Source organism: Esox lucius, chromosome 6, assembly GCF_011004845.1.
Source record: "Esox lucius isolate fEsoLuc1 chromosome 6, fEsoLuc1.pri, whole genome shotgun sequence".
NCBI lineage: Eukaryota > Metazoa > Chordata > Actinopteri > Esociformes > Esocidae > Esox > Esox lucius.
Genome location: NC_047574.1, coordinates 9,309,940 through 9,326,280, shown reverse-complemented (window position 1 = coordinate 9,326,280; position 16,341 = coordinate 9,309,940). Strand labels below are relative to the sequence as shown.

Here is a 16,341-nt window from a genome sequence, read left to right as displayed (position 1 = left end):
CATATAAAGATATACTCATATCATTTATGATTGATCCACTGTGACAGTTGTACCTGAATTTGTCAAACTCCACCCAAAACCATTACTAAAACTTTTGCAAAATGACTCAGTACAGGTACTTGTTTGCACTAAGAAACTAAGAGTCAGGCCCATACATTGCCATTTAAACATGGCAACCAGATGTGAGGTAATGATTTAGGAACCTGAAAAATGCAGCGCTAATGTACCAGTGAATTTCTGAAGGACAGGACAATTAACAGGCTTCAAGGGGAATACAGTCGTTTATTGAGGGAGGGAGCAGTCCAATTGATCATTCCTTTGCCCCAATGATAAAGGGCTAAATTGATTGGCTTGTCTTGCAGTGTATCACCGACAGACATTGTGCTGAAGGCCTCTTTACTCTTGACTAATGGTGTTTTCTGGGGCACTAATATATCATTTGTTACCTAATTCAGATTCTTTTATGTCTTCTTTATACACAGGAGGCCTAGTGGATGAAACGTAACCTATTCTCAAATGTCACAAGCTATAAGAACTTTGAACGTATAGAGCCATATTATTCAGTTGTTGATATTTTTCAGGCATTTTTGTGCTTTACAAACAAGAAAAAGAGGGTGGAAAGAGTTTTACTAAAAGAGTAGTGTGCCAGAGTTCGAACACATGGTGCAGTAGTGTTTGCAATTGATGCAGCGGCCTAGGTCGCTGGAACATCTTGGGACATATGTGGAGCTGGATCTTAATTTGAGCTAAATTTGCAGCAACCTGAAATGTGAATAGTAATAATTTTTGTGGGGGCTTTACTTTTTTATTATGGTGCAAAACAGAAATATTATCGTGCATTGAGAATCTTTCTGTAAATACATTTTGTCAAGGATTATAAAATGAAGATATGGCATCTGTAGTTTTGTCTGCACCTTTGATTGTATACCTTCTGCAGACTTTTACTCACATGCATAAAGGTATCTACAGTAGGGCTATATCAATCTTGCCATAATTGAGTTTAGTTCTTTTGCCTTTGGCATGCATGACACAGCTACACACTCATTGTAGGCATGAAGAAAATTAATGACGTTGGTTTTCCCATGTTCAGTGGATGGCATTCTTTTTGCCGCAAGAGAAAGCGATCTGCTACATCCAATGTAATTCAGTTTTATTTGTATGGTGTTTTCTTTAAGTTATTGTCACGGACAACTTAACAGTAGGCCCAAAGGAATATAAACCAAACCAAGTGGGAGTGGCAAGTAGACCATGTAAACTGTGTGGAGAAAACAAAGGAACCCTTCTTGGTGCCTTGTGCACAGCAAGGTGCTTCTACAAGGTTTCTGTCTCTACAGTCCCTATCTAATGTTGCAGATATAATGGGATGCATGCTCTCCATACATATTCTATGGCTGTGTTGTTCTCATCCTCACGGTCTGCAGTTCCAGATTTGATAGCTCTTATCTGTGACAATAGTTGATAAATGATGTGCCAGCGAGATACAAATTCGAGCAGGACCATGCAGGCAGACCTGGAGGACAGGAGTTGGCCACTGCGGAACAGCAGGCACCTCAACCATTTGGTTAAACAAAAGAATCCAGAAATGATTGATGAATTTGCTCAGATGGTTTTAACAATGTTTTGCTGCTTGAGGAATGCAGTAGGATTTGAATCGCTTAGCCCTTGCCCTCTGCCATTACTGTATACAGTGTTTCAGATGTTTTTTTCACATTCTACTTCATGCAAATCGTATTACGGAGTCTGCCAAAACTTTATGGGGTTTTCCCTCTAGTACGTGTGATGAAAAACATTACACGACAACTAGCCCTGAAATTATATTTGCACTGAAAATGTAATTCCAGCACAATATAAGGTACCAATTCCACATGATTTCAGGTGTTCCAGAATAGTGTGATCTGCTTAATTTCTTTTTCCAGAGTGGTGTGATGATTTCTACTGCAAAATGGTCAAATACCTGAACCACATTTATGATATTACAGTTGTTGTTAGTTATATACAATTTACTGCCTTTTCAGTGATAAGGTATCACAGGGAAAGACAACGAGAAGTGCGTAATAATTCGCCTCCACAGTTTCCATTGGCGTCTAACTCCCCTCCATCTCTGTCAAGAAAGCATTAAAACAAGAAGCTGCGAGCCGAGCGGAGAGTGTGAACTGCACTGTGACATTCAGGGGGGTCTCTGTGGTGTGTACACGCATGCACACACAAACACACACACACACAAACACACAGACACACGTCATTTAAAAGTAAAGATGAATAACCTTTTATTGTGACATGCACACAACCAGTCATGATGTTTTTCGGTGTTTACCAGAGGAATCACTTTAAAAACCGGCACACGTCCACTCCAAACGGATTTCTGCGTCAGCACGATGCACGTATACAGGAAGAGAACACAACATGCTTTTTTCTGGACTCCAAACCAGAATTGCGGTTTGCAAATTATGTATTCTTTTTCAACAACCTTTCTTTTTTTTTTTTTACTGGCTCTCGAGTCCTGTCTTCTTTTCCGTAGTGATTGTTACTTTTCGTTTGGCCGCAGTGCATTCTAAGGTTGGATAACTCTGAGCTCCTACAGCCCAGCGACTCGAGAGGTGTATTCCTAACAATAACTAACTATCTGTGAGGTGGCTTAGAGGAAAAATACGTGTTTAGAACTGGCAGTTAATCAGATGTTAAACTAATTAATCCAATTAATGGATTATTTAAAGTGGTCGATGGATAACCAGGCCTACATAAACAACCTCTTCTCAAGAATACTCCTGCAGTTCACAAAGTTACTGTTACATAGTAGACACATGCACACTATATCCTTTAAATGATCTAACAGGTATATAGAAAAAAATATAAAATCAATTTAAGCAGCATGTCAGTGGCATACATTTTACAAAACGGAACGTTTAGTTTGTTGTGACCAGAGAAGAACATCTTTTATAACTGTAATTATTGTTATTAGTCCCTGATGCCTTCAACAAACTGCCAAATATTATCACAGAACATTACTTTATTTCAAATATGAATGCGGCATGTAATATACCATTTCCACCATCTCACAGACATTTTCTCAGAGTGACAAAGAAAGTGTTTTTTCCGTACACCTATCAATGCGTAACTAGTGTTCAAAGTGGCTTCCCAGTGCTTGTTTTGTTGAAATATTTAATATTTTTACATACACCCAGTCCCCCACTGCTTTGATAATAGACCTGCACAGAAAACCACATACAAAGCATTGGAAGAGAATATAGGTTCAGATTTTAGTTATGATTCCAAATAAGACAGGAAGGGTTGCCAGATATTTTCAAATATAATATAACAAATTCATCATAAATGTAGGGGATTTGCCAATACACTGAGCTTAAATGTATTTTAAGGAGCCTTTGAGAGATTAATTGGGATTGGTGCATTGTCAGTCTTTATCAGAGCCTCTGAGACTCCTAAAATAATCTGCTAGGGCTCTGGGACAATAAGAACCGCCAGGACCTCAGTGAGGATCTCAAAGATTCCAAACCAGAAGTGGCATAGGTTAAAGCACAGAACGAAGATTCCAAACCAGAAGCGGCGTAGGTTAAAGCACAGGACAAAGATTCCAAACCAGAAGCTGCGTAGGTTAAAGCACAGGACAAAGCTGTGGAGCGTTGTGCCCTCAGAAGCATGACGCTTGTCACACTTGATTGAGGTGTCAGGGAATATGCTATGGAGCTTAGTCTTGTAGTGTAGTATATGTAAGATCTTAAAAAAAAATCTGACAGTTTCTAGAGTCGATTTAGCATGTATGAATGCCTTCCAAGCTGTCTTTCCAATCTGACATAAGTATTTCAGAGCCCAGTCCGGACACTTGCAGACCATTAGTAAAATATACATGTGGGAAAGCCAGTTCTCTCTCTAATTAGGAGTTATGAAACTGCTTTCGTAACTCCAAATTAGAGAGAGAACTGGCCTTCCTAAAATATGTTAAATAAACATAACAATTATGTGTTTTAATGTCTAAGATCAATCAGTTGACAATAGAGTCTCATAGTAAAAGGATCTGGGTATATTTCTGTATTAATAAAGCTGTCTTTGCCCTTACATCCCTTTTGGCCTGCAAATAGATCTCTATGACCTTACATCTTCTGGATCCTTGCTTTTCTTATTTTAAAACGTAATAACAGCTTCATTCAGCAAAGGTCGAAGTGCTCCCTAATCACTGGCCTGGGTGAAAAATGTTGTGCATGAAGGGCTCCTAAATGGCCCAAGGGTCAAGTTACTGCCTTGCAGTTAGCCGTGTCATTGCGAGACCAGGGTTTGAATCCTGCTCACAGTCTTTCCCAGATGTCCCATGGAGGGGCGGTGCAATTGGCCAGCGCTCTCTGGATTTGGGGGTTTACTGGTTGAATGTGGTTGCCTTGCCTTGTCAAGCTTTTACAACTTATTTTGGCTGCTTGGGCGCCTGTAAGCTTAATCATAGTAGAAATTCAGGGAGTGAGTTCTTCAGGGGCGTAAGGATTCCAGTCTAGACTTCCTGGATGAACGAGCAACCTAGAAGATAAGCAGAACAACATCAGATGTGCTTCAGAAGACATCTGGACATCGACTGTTCTAAGTCTGCTGGGCCTTAAACACAAATTGGATATCAAGAAACTGGGGATAAAAATATTGTACTTTCCCAACATTTTGTGAATGTAAGATCAGAGAACAACTTTTTTTTAATTCACAGGGGAATCCATCTGGCCCTGGGGTCTTCAGGATTTAAATGTTTTTCCTGCATTTCTCAGAGAGATATTTGTGCATACAGCAAGTCTATATGATTTAATTTCATGCTATTCTTTTACCTTGGCTCAATCCTTAACATCTACCACAACAATAAACCTGTCCAGAGGTAAATATCTATCTCTGGGCACTCCTGTAGCCTACACTTCCTGTGTATCATTCATCTAGGTTTGCCACAGCCAGTGACTGGAAGAAATTACCAAAAACCCTTAAGCTTGACCCTTTCATCACACTTCCATCCTTCAGAAGAGCGACATTGCCTTCAATAACCCTGGGCACATGAAAACCCCACCTTTAAATAAGCAGAATAGAGCACAGCCAACTTGACATTCCGCTGCCGGAATGTTCCACAATCCCCCTCTGTAACCGGACTATAATTGTTGTACACTCCGATCCGTTTCCCCTTTGTAGAAAATGCGGGAGGTAAACGCTTCAAGGCTCACTCAAAGTTCAGCATCTTCGGTCCCCACGAACGGCGTATTTCGAATGCTTGTTTTAAAGCAGCACTGGGTCCTGAGTTTCAAACAATACAACAAGACGTGCCGTCTCCTTACCTCTCCTTCCATTGCCGAACATTTCCAGAACATTACCCAGTACACATGGAAAAAGAGCGGGATTAGGATGGGGGTTAGTACATCGAGTGTCTGTAGTGGGTAGGAGGACACTAATTCAATGCAAACATATAGATGGACCGGCCCGAATGTTTCAAGGTCTGATATCTCAAATTTCAACAGAAACCCAAAATAGGTGTAGTTGTTAGACCTCCTTTTGAAAACTGTCTTTAAAAGTTGAACTAAATCTTGTCAACCTGTGTTTTCTCCGACTATTTCTCAGTACAAATTTGAAACATTCACTCAAAAGATGTGATGTTTCCTGGTCATTTATAATAGCAGTACAGTGAAAATCTTTCAAATGGCCCCTTTAATGTTCACAGGGGCCATCTTGTCTTCCAACAGCCTCCCTCACACTTCAGAAAGTGTGACGACATTCTATTTTTCATCTGAGTGGTCTGGTCCCGTGTTGTTTGTGGACCGTGAGGCTTTCTTTTAAGCACTATAGCATGAACACATTGGGGCACACAATCTCTTCTAATCTCCCTCATCTACTTCCTGTTGCCCGGCCACTGCACTCAGCCACTCTGTCTCCAGCTTACTCTACTAGAGCTGCGTTCAGCCAACAAGAAGCTCCACATTCCAATGCTCCTCTGCACCTGCTTGCACGCACCTCAGCTGTCCACATCACTCACATGTTAACTTGGTAGGCACTCGGCTGTGTCGCGCTCTACCTTGAAGCGGGGGTCTACACTCCAGTGATTCCATCATACATCTTACCCCAGAGAGCGCTGAGGTCCTCTGGCTCTTTTGTGCGAGGCCTGCTCCTTCTCCACCAAATAATTGGAAAATATTTTGCCAATTGTTATATGATAACAAGACTGTGACATCATCAGTGTGTTGGAAAAACATTACAAAATCATGCAACTCATACTGTAAGGAGGGTTTGGCCTATTTAAAACTTATTGGAGTATTGAAAACAAATAAACCCTTGATTGAAAAGGCATTACTTTGAATTGTTTATACCAGTGGGAGAGATTCACTTTCATGAGAAACAATTCTGCAATATATGAGTTTGTTTCTCTGCTGTAGAATTTCTCTAATTACAGTTTCTTTAACTCATGTTTGTGCAGTGTAACAAAGCACAATGACAACATTTCTTCTAAGATTTTTGCCACAAAGTGCTTATTAAGAAACATTTCTTATTAGAGGGGAAATTGTTTATTTGTCAAACCAGTGTTGATCTGCAGGAGAGGCTTTTAATTAGGCTAGAGAAGGGCAACGATGCTTCGAGGATAATTCCAAAGATCTCTCTACCACATTCTACACCCTACGGCAAAGAGCTAAATTTAAAGTGCAAGGTACCACTGTTTGCATGGGAAAGTATTTAGGATGTAAAAAGTTTTGGATAAAAAGGATATTGTGTAGTTATTAACATCAACAACAAAAAAGCCTATGCCACTGCAATCTAGCCTAACTGCTTGTACAAATATGTATGTATTAGGATCCAAGCAGAAAGCAAAAACAATAAGGACCAAACTGGAAAAAAACATTTACATTTGTAAATGTAAAACAAATATTTTATAGGGTATGCAGTCTCGTGGTATGTTCCATTTGAGTCTCTCAGTTCAGTCAAATGTGATGTACAAACATAGAGATTCTGACCTGAAATACAAGCTAGAATTTCAGCACCTAATCCACTTGTTCTTCTACTTTGTAATAGTGACCAGGTCAAAAACCAAATTCAAGCAGCAACAAATTCAACAATGTCCTTAAAACGTTTGCATGATGTCTGTACATCTGGATTATTAATTTCTTAATTATTCTACTAATCAGATTGCTAGGCTGAAACCAAACATTATATAATACACACTGAATACAGGTTGGTGAGCAATCCAAAAATTGATCGCAGGGGTCTGTGTCTGTAGGGCAGATTGAACAGTTTTGAGTACACACAGCTCGGCAGAGACCATTAAAAACTATGACAGAACATCCATCTTTGTTCTTATTTTTCAGCATGAGCCATAGTTGTAAACAGAATATTCCGTGTTTGATTGAGACCTGACTGCTTTCCGTAGTGATGAATAGCCTTTTACTTGGACATTGGATTAAAAGGATGAATGACAAGGTAAGACGTGCAGATTCAAATTAGTTGATAAGAAATATTGTGGATTTTAAAGTGGTCCAACATAGAGATCAATAAGCTGCCGGCCAAACCACACCAAATCAAAATGTTAATTATCTGCTATTGTATAAACAGGAAGAAAAACATTCTACCTGGAGGGTGTCTTTCTCTATCACATCCTGTTCATCTGTTTGTGGTGATATCTATCTAAGGAATTAGACTCGTTATTGTACCTGTTAGACATTTACATTATCTTAAATAGCTAGTGTTTGGTTACTGGAACAACGTTCTTGACCAGTTTACTTCCGGTATGTGACTTTAATGGTGCAAAACTTCTATAGAACAGGGGTAATCAAATCTTATCCTACGAGTTCTGGAGCCTGCTGGTTTTCTGTTCTACCCCATTAATTCCACTCACCTGGTGTCCAAAGCCTAAATCAGACACTGATTACAAGGTTGAAGTGAAAAGACAGAATGGAACTGGCTTCGAGGTCCAGATTTGAGATTAAGGGTTATAGAGTGCATGGAAAGACGAAGAAAGAACGATTGGACAATGGAATTATGTTTTTATAAAATGGACCCTGTGCTGAGTATGTGATTCAATCACATGCATCAGGTAAGGGAATAGCATTAATATTGAATAAAGTATATATTCATGATATATTTTAAAACTTTCTGCACTATTATTACCCAGAAAAGAAAGGGGAATGGTCTAACTAGGAATGTTATCCTTATTAATTGCATGATCAATCAAATTTACTGGAGACTTTTATAATTAATTTATTGTAATAGTGTAATTGAATGACACTGCTCCATACTCTCTTGAAATGGTGTTAGTAAGGAAATATTCATTAGGTCACCTGTCAGCAAAGTAATACGCTGCACGAAAATACAGCCTCCCGTAGACCTACACAGATTTTCCTCATGATGTAAACAAGGCTAACAAGTCCCTTACAGATAACAAAAGAGATGTTGTACTGTTTAACATGCTCTTTAAATATTACAAATAGAGTAGATTATGTGTGATGATTACAACACTGGCGTCAGCATGACACACATAAGCAAGGTGCAACCACCTCCCCATAGAGTATACTGTATCCTGGAATCAACAAGAAACATTTATGATTAGCTGTTTCGTCGGAAATATTTCCTCCTGCCTTTTGTAATACCATTAGCATGTTGATTGTAATCTTGCCTATAAGCTAAATTATGGCATTGCAGTAGACCAATGGGCCAGACACACAGCACATATTCCCCAGAGTGTTATTGGAATGGAGCCAAATTGAACATGGTACTAATGACTGTGTGTTAGTGATGGCCATTCTACAGAGTATGATAGTAACCAGTCTTTCTTCTTACCACTGCTCCTGTTTTTACATGCATTCCCAGTGTCTATGGTGGATTCCTTCATGCATACGATTATCATATGTTTTGTTGTTCATCTTATTTTGAGTTCAAGGTCATGCTTATACAGAGTTATTTACCTTGGATTGGTTGATTATTCTAATGGCCCGAAGTTTCAGGTGATGTTAACTTGTCTTCCTGTTGACATATGGAGTTCGCAGTCATGCCAAAAATAGCTTCTTAATTTTGATCTTCCTTTCTGCCTCACACTTTGATAATGCATTTGTGATTAATTTCAGCCATATCTAATTCTCTGAATGATAACATTTACATTTTAGTAATTTAGCCGACGTTCTTATCCAGAGCAACTGACAGCTGTGAGAAGAAATTCCCTTTTGAAGTGTGTTCCTTTTGGGACATATAGAATAATTTCCCTATTGTACTATTGTATTGTGTTGGCTTTATTTTCCAGCCTATTGAAATTGCCAAGCTTTTCCAAAAACACACTGTTCTCAAAAGGTCATCTCACCTCGTCTAAAATTGACCTGTATCTCAGATACAGTCACAAAACCATTAAAAATGAGGTTCAGGTATGCAGCAGGTCATCTGAGGAGAGGAATGCACTGCTCTCTTTGTTTTGATACGCATAGATTGGTTAGCGAGGTGGGATTTGAGCTGAGAAGAGATTTCAGATAGCTGGTTATGTGACCAGTGTGACTGTTTAAGTATTTAAATTCCAAATTCTATAGTAAGAATAATAACACCTTGGTTTTTAAATGTATTCATTAATTTCTTTTGAAGCATATGGTTTACCCATGAGAAAGTCATGGACAGTATTGAGACAGATATAAAAACGTGAATTCTAGCTTAAAAATAATACATTTCCAAAAATATTCCAGTGTGAATGATCAAAGTCCTGGATGCCAGTTTGCCACAAACTCACACAAGATTCCCATAACTTTGGTAAATGTATAAACTTTAAACTATATTTTTCTTTGCTGTTCATTGCCTGACCTATTCCTCTTGTACAGTATCATTACCATGACGGGTCCTGGTGTCTCTGTCCAGACGTTATGGTCCCACTGCATGAACACACATGTCTCTGTAACCCTCTGTAAACCAAGAAAAAAAGCATTACTCATCAGGGAATAGGCATTGCAGGCTTTTAACAATTTATTATCTTGCCAAATATTTGTTTATAATTTCCTTTCCAGTTGTTTTGAAATGTCAAGTCAGCCTTGAAGTCTGTTTAAATACGGTTAAGGACATTGATATAAAGACAACATTACTTACTCTGTATGTGAAATTGTGAATTAATCTAGGGCATTACCATTGAGTTTCTTAAATGCAATCAATAACTTGAAAATGTAAATTAGTACACTAGGGCATGCACAAATTGAAAAAGAAATATTCATATAATCTTTATATTGAGCAATAAGACACAGATGACTTTCTTTCTATTTGTTATATTGCATGTCATGAAATATGCCTAAACTGAAATATGTCCTTAGGCCATTCCAGTCAATCATTTATTCTAACCACTGTGTACTATATTTAACAACAATGTCTTTGACGGGATATCATATCAATTTGTTAAAGACCTGAGGCTTGGTCATGTGCCAAGGTGTGACATACTGTTGCTGTCGGTGCCCTGAGTATTCAGAGGCTGTAGCTTGGATACCAATTTGTCATTCACAGTGAATTGACATGAGCTGTACCTATGACCTGCATTGTCAACAGCATATATGACGCTCTGTTCTATAAACATGCAACCCAGCATGAAACTGCAGTGAACTGTGAATGTTAGCATTACAGACATTTTACCATCATAGGGGAAAATCTAACGAAATTATAAAGAATTCCTCCAACTGCTTCACAAACAGCTAGCATATTTGGTTAACTTTGAATTTATTTGATAGATTTTTTTCAAAGGAAGCACAATGGCATTTTAGTTTATTTCCAGTTCTCAGTGTCTGAAGAATCCAGCAAATGCGGTAGTGCTAACTAGGGTATCCTCAACGTCTCACTTGGCCAAAACATATATGCAAGACATATGGTCAAACTAACATACAAATAGCGTGTATATTTAAAAATGGTGATGAGTGACTAGAGGTCTTTTTTCGCCTACCAGGCTGTTTATGATTGCTGAACTCATGGCTTTTTTTTTTTTTTTTTACTATAATTGACACCTCTTTGGTCCTCATGTTGACAGACACCAATAGCAGACTCTAAAAAGAATCAAGACTACACATTGACAGCTCTCATATCCCTGCACAAATAATGAGACATCACACAACTGACTAACCAGAAACATCTGACAAACCAAGCATCCAATTCTTTTGTTGTCTTAACTTAGTGGGACAATGTATAAAAAGTGTTGACATTACTAAAATGAATATGTACACTAAAACAATCAAAGAATATCTAAAATGTTAAACTCACAGCAACTGTTTTATTCCAATAAAACAGCTTAACTATCCCAATACTGTGTGTAAAGCCGGGGCAGTGGGGCACTGTGTGTCATAAATTGTCTAAATTAAGTGTAGGAACAAAAACAAAATGTTATTACCCTCTGTGGAAATAAAGTACAGGATTTGATGTTGCAGAACTGCTATAACAAGCGAAGTAGCTGACTCACCTCAGAAGGCCCAAAGGTCCAGGCCCAGAGCCCCTGAACTACATCCATTATTCATGTTGACCAAGAGACATTGTGCCCTCTTTTAAATGTGGAGAAAAAAGTCTGTTTATTAATAGTCTCTTTGATTTACTTTAAGCATTACACCTTGCAAACCTTGAAGCCATCAGTCAGAGAAGGCTGATGATGTCAGTGCCGGTAAGGGTTTGCAGGTGAACGGAATGCCTGCATTTGTTCGGAAGGTGTCATTCCCTGTGATGTGTGGTCCCGGTTCTTTTCAATGTTGCCATCAACCTAGTATCAACAAACCTATTAAATTTAAGGACCGTGCAAATCTTTGATTTTCCTTTTTTTTTGGGGGGGCGGCGGAATGTAAACAATTCATCAAAAGAGAAGGTCTCTTTTGCCCCTGAACTTGCTGATATGCATTGTTGATGTATTCCCTACAGATGGTTGATTTCGTGCTACTGTTATTTATAGTATGTGTGTGGGTGTGTAACAATATGGCTGAAAATGTGTTGCATGGAGAGAGACAGCAACCATCGGTCAATTGTGTTCATATAGGAAGTACGGAGGAATCACTGCTCACTGTTCATATATAGCTGAGGCTTAAAAATAGAAAATTGTTAAATGTAGAAGCTCATCATTAATGAAGAAACTGTCACATTTGACATTCATGGAATCATTTACAGAAACTATGGCATTGAATGTTCATTTATGACTTTATTATCTTTTTTCTCTACGTCACCTCCTGATAATGTTTATGACTTCGGTTCTCTGATCTGTAAATGCAATTAAGTATATTACTCAAGTTAAACTACTCCTGTATATTTCTTATGAAGCGTTTACATAGCTTTCCCCATCTTATATGACAGGTTAGAATAATAATCTTTTTACAAAGTCTCTCCTTATTGATATAGAGTACACGACAGGAAGTGAGTTGAGTAAGCATTTATATCCTATTCATGTAGAAGTGCTTTTGTACTGATTGGTGTTTTTCTGTACGGCATTGGATGTCCCTGTTCTAAAATAGCATTACTGTGATCATTCATTCGGGTGTCATTAATATATGACCGCTAATAGTATGTTTACTGTGCATTCATAAAAAGGTAATTTGCTGTTGCTTAAAATCCCCCTGGAGATACAACCAACTGGGGATTAATCACAAATGTCAGTTCTCTTTCTTATTTCATGGATGAACATGGTTGTTTATTCAATGTCATCTGTTTCAATATCTGACCTCTGTTTGGTTGTTATTGAGGCAAAGTGTGGGGATTTATTCACCGTCAACCCCAGGTTGGCTACAGAAGTGATAACATTAATAAATCAATACAGCTTGCTATCAGTGGCACAATTAAGGCTTTATTTCATGTTCCAGTCTGCAAGTTGGTCCTGTGCAAGGGCAGCTTTAATATCTGTCAGTTCAAAGTAGGGCATTCATCTACATTATCCTGACAAAATGAATCCCTGGCAGTGGATCCCATTAGTCCGTAATGAACTACAATGTTGTTACAATGACATCATAACCCATGTTACGATCCAAAAACCGCGTATTGCTGCCCCTTGGCCTTGACAATATACATCGCATCGTAGGTCAGACTCTCAGCTGTTTACACTACAGGCCTCGTTAGTACCCAGCACGTTAGCGTACCACTTTACTTTGTTTTGAACACCTGAAAACAAAAAAAACAAAGGTAATGCTGTTCAGTTGAAGTAGTTGTGTTTCATGTTTGGGCTAAATAGTTTTGCCTCCATCGTCATGCACCTTTACTGACACCTGTGTACGCTCCATGTGATGCTGTTTGTTCCGTGTCACATAGCTTCCAGGTAACGTTGCTGTCAAGCTGTGTTGCTAGCGTATTGCGTATTCGTCATGCTGTTTTGCTGCCAGGTTATGTTGCTGCAATGTTGTAAGGTCTCTCTTCATGTAGTAGTAGAGTGTCAGGATGTATTTGAAAGTATCTTTGCTGTTGTTGCCATGAGTCTTCTGTTTGCGTTGTTCGTTTGTCCTACTTTCTTTTTTTTTTACCCACACCTCTATTTTCACGGGAACCCTCGTGCCAGGCGTCATTGTAAATACAAATGTTTTTAATTGACTTGCCTGGTAAAAGAAAGGACTTTTTTTTTTGTCTAAGCTTCTCCCATTCTTATATAAAGTGCACAATATGGGTTTTTATAGTCTACTAATTATATATCAAGTATTGATTACGTAAAACTAAGTCTGTTGGCTGATTTGCTAATTAGTTTACAGACAGCTATATTTTCAAAGCCGGTTAACCCCCTAGCCATATTGTTAATTGAGCCAGGTTGGCATGAGAAAAGCTAGCAGATTGCAATTTCAGACCAACAATTTAACTGGCAGAGGAGTTTTTTTTTAAAGGATATGTCCACGTAATGATGTCAGGATTACACTCTACCCAATGGCATGGTGGTTTCAGACACTGCACTGCAGAATAGTAAAGCTGCGTTGGACTTAGTGATCACAAGTTTAGATCCAGGTTTTGCTGCATACAGACAAATAAGCCAGACAAATAAGTGTGGTATGAGTTGTTTCAGCACTGTCTGAGACCCTGCCTGGTCTCTTGAGACTGCTTGTGGTGGTTTGGGCACTTGCTAGCCCAAATGCAGTTATAGGACAGAGAATGTGCACTCCTCCAAGCATGTTGTTGGCGATGGAAAGAACCTGGTTTAGCGATCAATGTGATCAGAAGTACAACAGCTTGGCAAGATGTTCTTTGGAGAGACACCCTTTGAACTCGCTGCCAACACTGGTCAATAATCTACTGGGAGTGTCTGTAATATTGCAATATAATTTATTTCAGCCTGTTCAGTTGGGGTAGAACTACTGCCTCAGATTGTGATGTTAATAGAATGTTATGATAATGCACCAATGACTGTTGATCTGGTTAAAAGGGTACCAGCCAAATAATTAAACATGCATTTCAAAACATCCATATGATCAGACTGCACCTTTCAAGGGTCAAAGAAAACCCTGGGAATTATGCATTTCATTGAATATATACACACAGTGACATAGAGATACAGTGACAATTTAAACATGTAATTGAAGACTGTAAAGGTCTTCCAGTGGTCTTACCAAACCAATTACCAAACCAATGGTCTTACCAAACCAATTACCAAACCAATGGTCTTACCAAACCAGTGGTCTTACCAAACCAATTACCAAACCAATGGTCTTACCAAACCAATGGTCTTACCAAACCAATTACCAAACCAATTACCAAACCAATGGTCTTACCAAACCAATGGTCTTACCAAAGGTTCACTTGTGAACCCAAATGCAAACATTCCACACTATAGTGCAAAATAAGCAAAGTGAATATGAGTACAGAAAGTCTTTGACACTTTGAAAAACATACAGTCTACAGATGTCTGGGGATGTCAAACAAATCCAGCATCATCTCTTTACGGTCTGAACATGTTTTAGGCCTATTTGGTGTTCTCAATGAGCATCAGCGACTTAGAGAGATGGCATGTCCCATCTGCAGCCTGTCATTTTCTTTTGTGAAATATGCCGGGGTATTGAGACACCTGGTTAAATCATCTAAAGCTTAGACACATTCAAGTTGTTTTAATCCAATGCTTAATTAATACATGGTTTTGCTGTGGACGTTCTGTAGCCCATGATGTTTTGTTTGTAATGAAAAATGTGACTGAAATCAAGCATTTGACAAGTGCACACTTTTACAGAGTAGGCCTAATATGTTTTACCATGTCCATTTTCTTAAATAACTTTTAAGTTATTGGTTGCCAATACACTCTTCGTTGTCCACGTCCTTTAGTAGTTACTTATGGCTGTATAATAATATTTGGCATGAAGTGACATTTTTTTACTAAAACAGCAGATAAAAAACTCAAATAGTGTGCGTCTTTTCAGTTACTGTTCTGGTCATCAAGAACTTGAAAAGTTTGAAAAAACAAATATTTATGTATTTTTTCTGTGAGTGATTTTCGAATAACACAAATATCTGCAAGGAATATTAACAGCAATAATATTTAAAAAAATCAATTGTATGCTTGACATTTATTTATTTTAAGCTAATGGCTATTTACAAAGAATGTCAGTATTTAGACTTTTTACTGTTTCAGTGCAAAGCTTTAGAGGTTGAGGTACAACAATGGCATAATCTGATACATAAAAGACTATGCACCTATTTGATTAGGTATAATGACTTGGTTGGTATCAGAGCTAACAATACCCCCCCCAAAGAAAACATTTTAATAAAAAAAGAACTAAAGATATTCAGTAGGGGTCTCAAGATCAGCAGTTGGCCACTTGTTATGTCAGTCATTCATTCGACCTTTGTCAGCTAAAATTGTTAGGTGAGGTCGTTTAGCCAGTCTTACCAAGCGAGCATGCGGGACATGCTTAGGGTCTTTGACCTCCTGAAGGGCCTGGATTTTGTAAGACACAAGACAGATATAATATGAAAGTGGCATTAGTCATGGGAATCTGTTTTGAGACCAAAAGGTACTTGAAATTGCCCACACTCAAACGATGTGCTGCGAGATGGGGGCGGGGTATCTCTGACCAGATCTTACTTAGGGCCCCCAAAACTCAGGAGACGACATTTCTTGGTGTAATCATGTCCTGTTCGAGCTTATTGTTTGTGTTGTATTTAACTCCTTGGAGAACACTTCAGAATAGTGATTGCAAGTTGTCTTTGCTCCAGGTATGATTATGATTAGGGACAAAATTGGTTTGGGTACCTTTTTAGCGTTGGTCATGATTTAACAACACCAGAGGATACTGCTTTCATGCATACTACTTTTCAATCGTAAATAAACATACCGAAACACACACAAACACATGCGCACCAACACTGTCACACGCACACACATTCACGCACAAACACCATATTTGTTTATTATTGTTTATATGGTTATGAAGAGAGGTTCTTGTATTCAGGCCT

General features: G+C 38.5%; 1 protein-coding gene across 3 annotated transcripts in view; it reads left to right on the top strand.

Annotated features, from left to right (window-relative positions):
• Positions 1-16,341, top strand: part of LOC105021402 (CUB and sushi domain-containing protein 1) — a 398,226-nt gene that overhangs the window by 93,181 nt on the left and 288,704 nt on the right. The gene's annotated exons all lie outside the window — the stretch shown is intronic.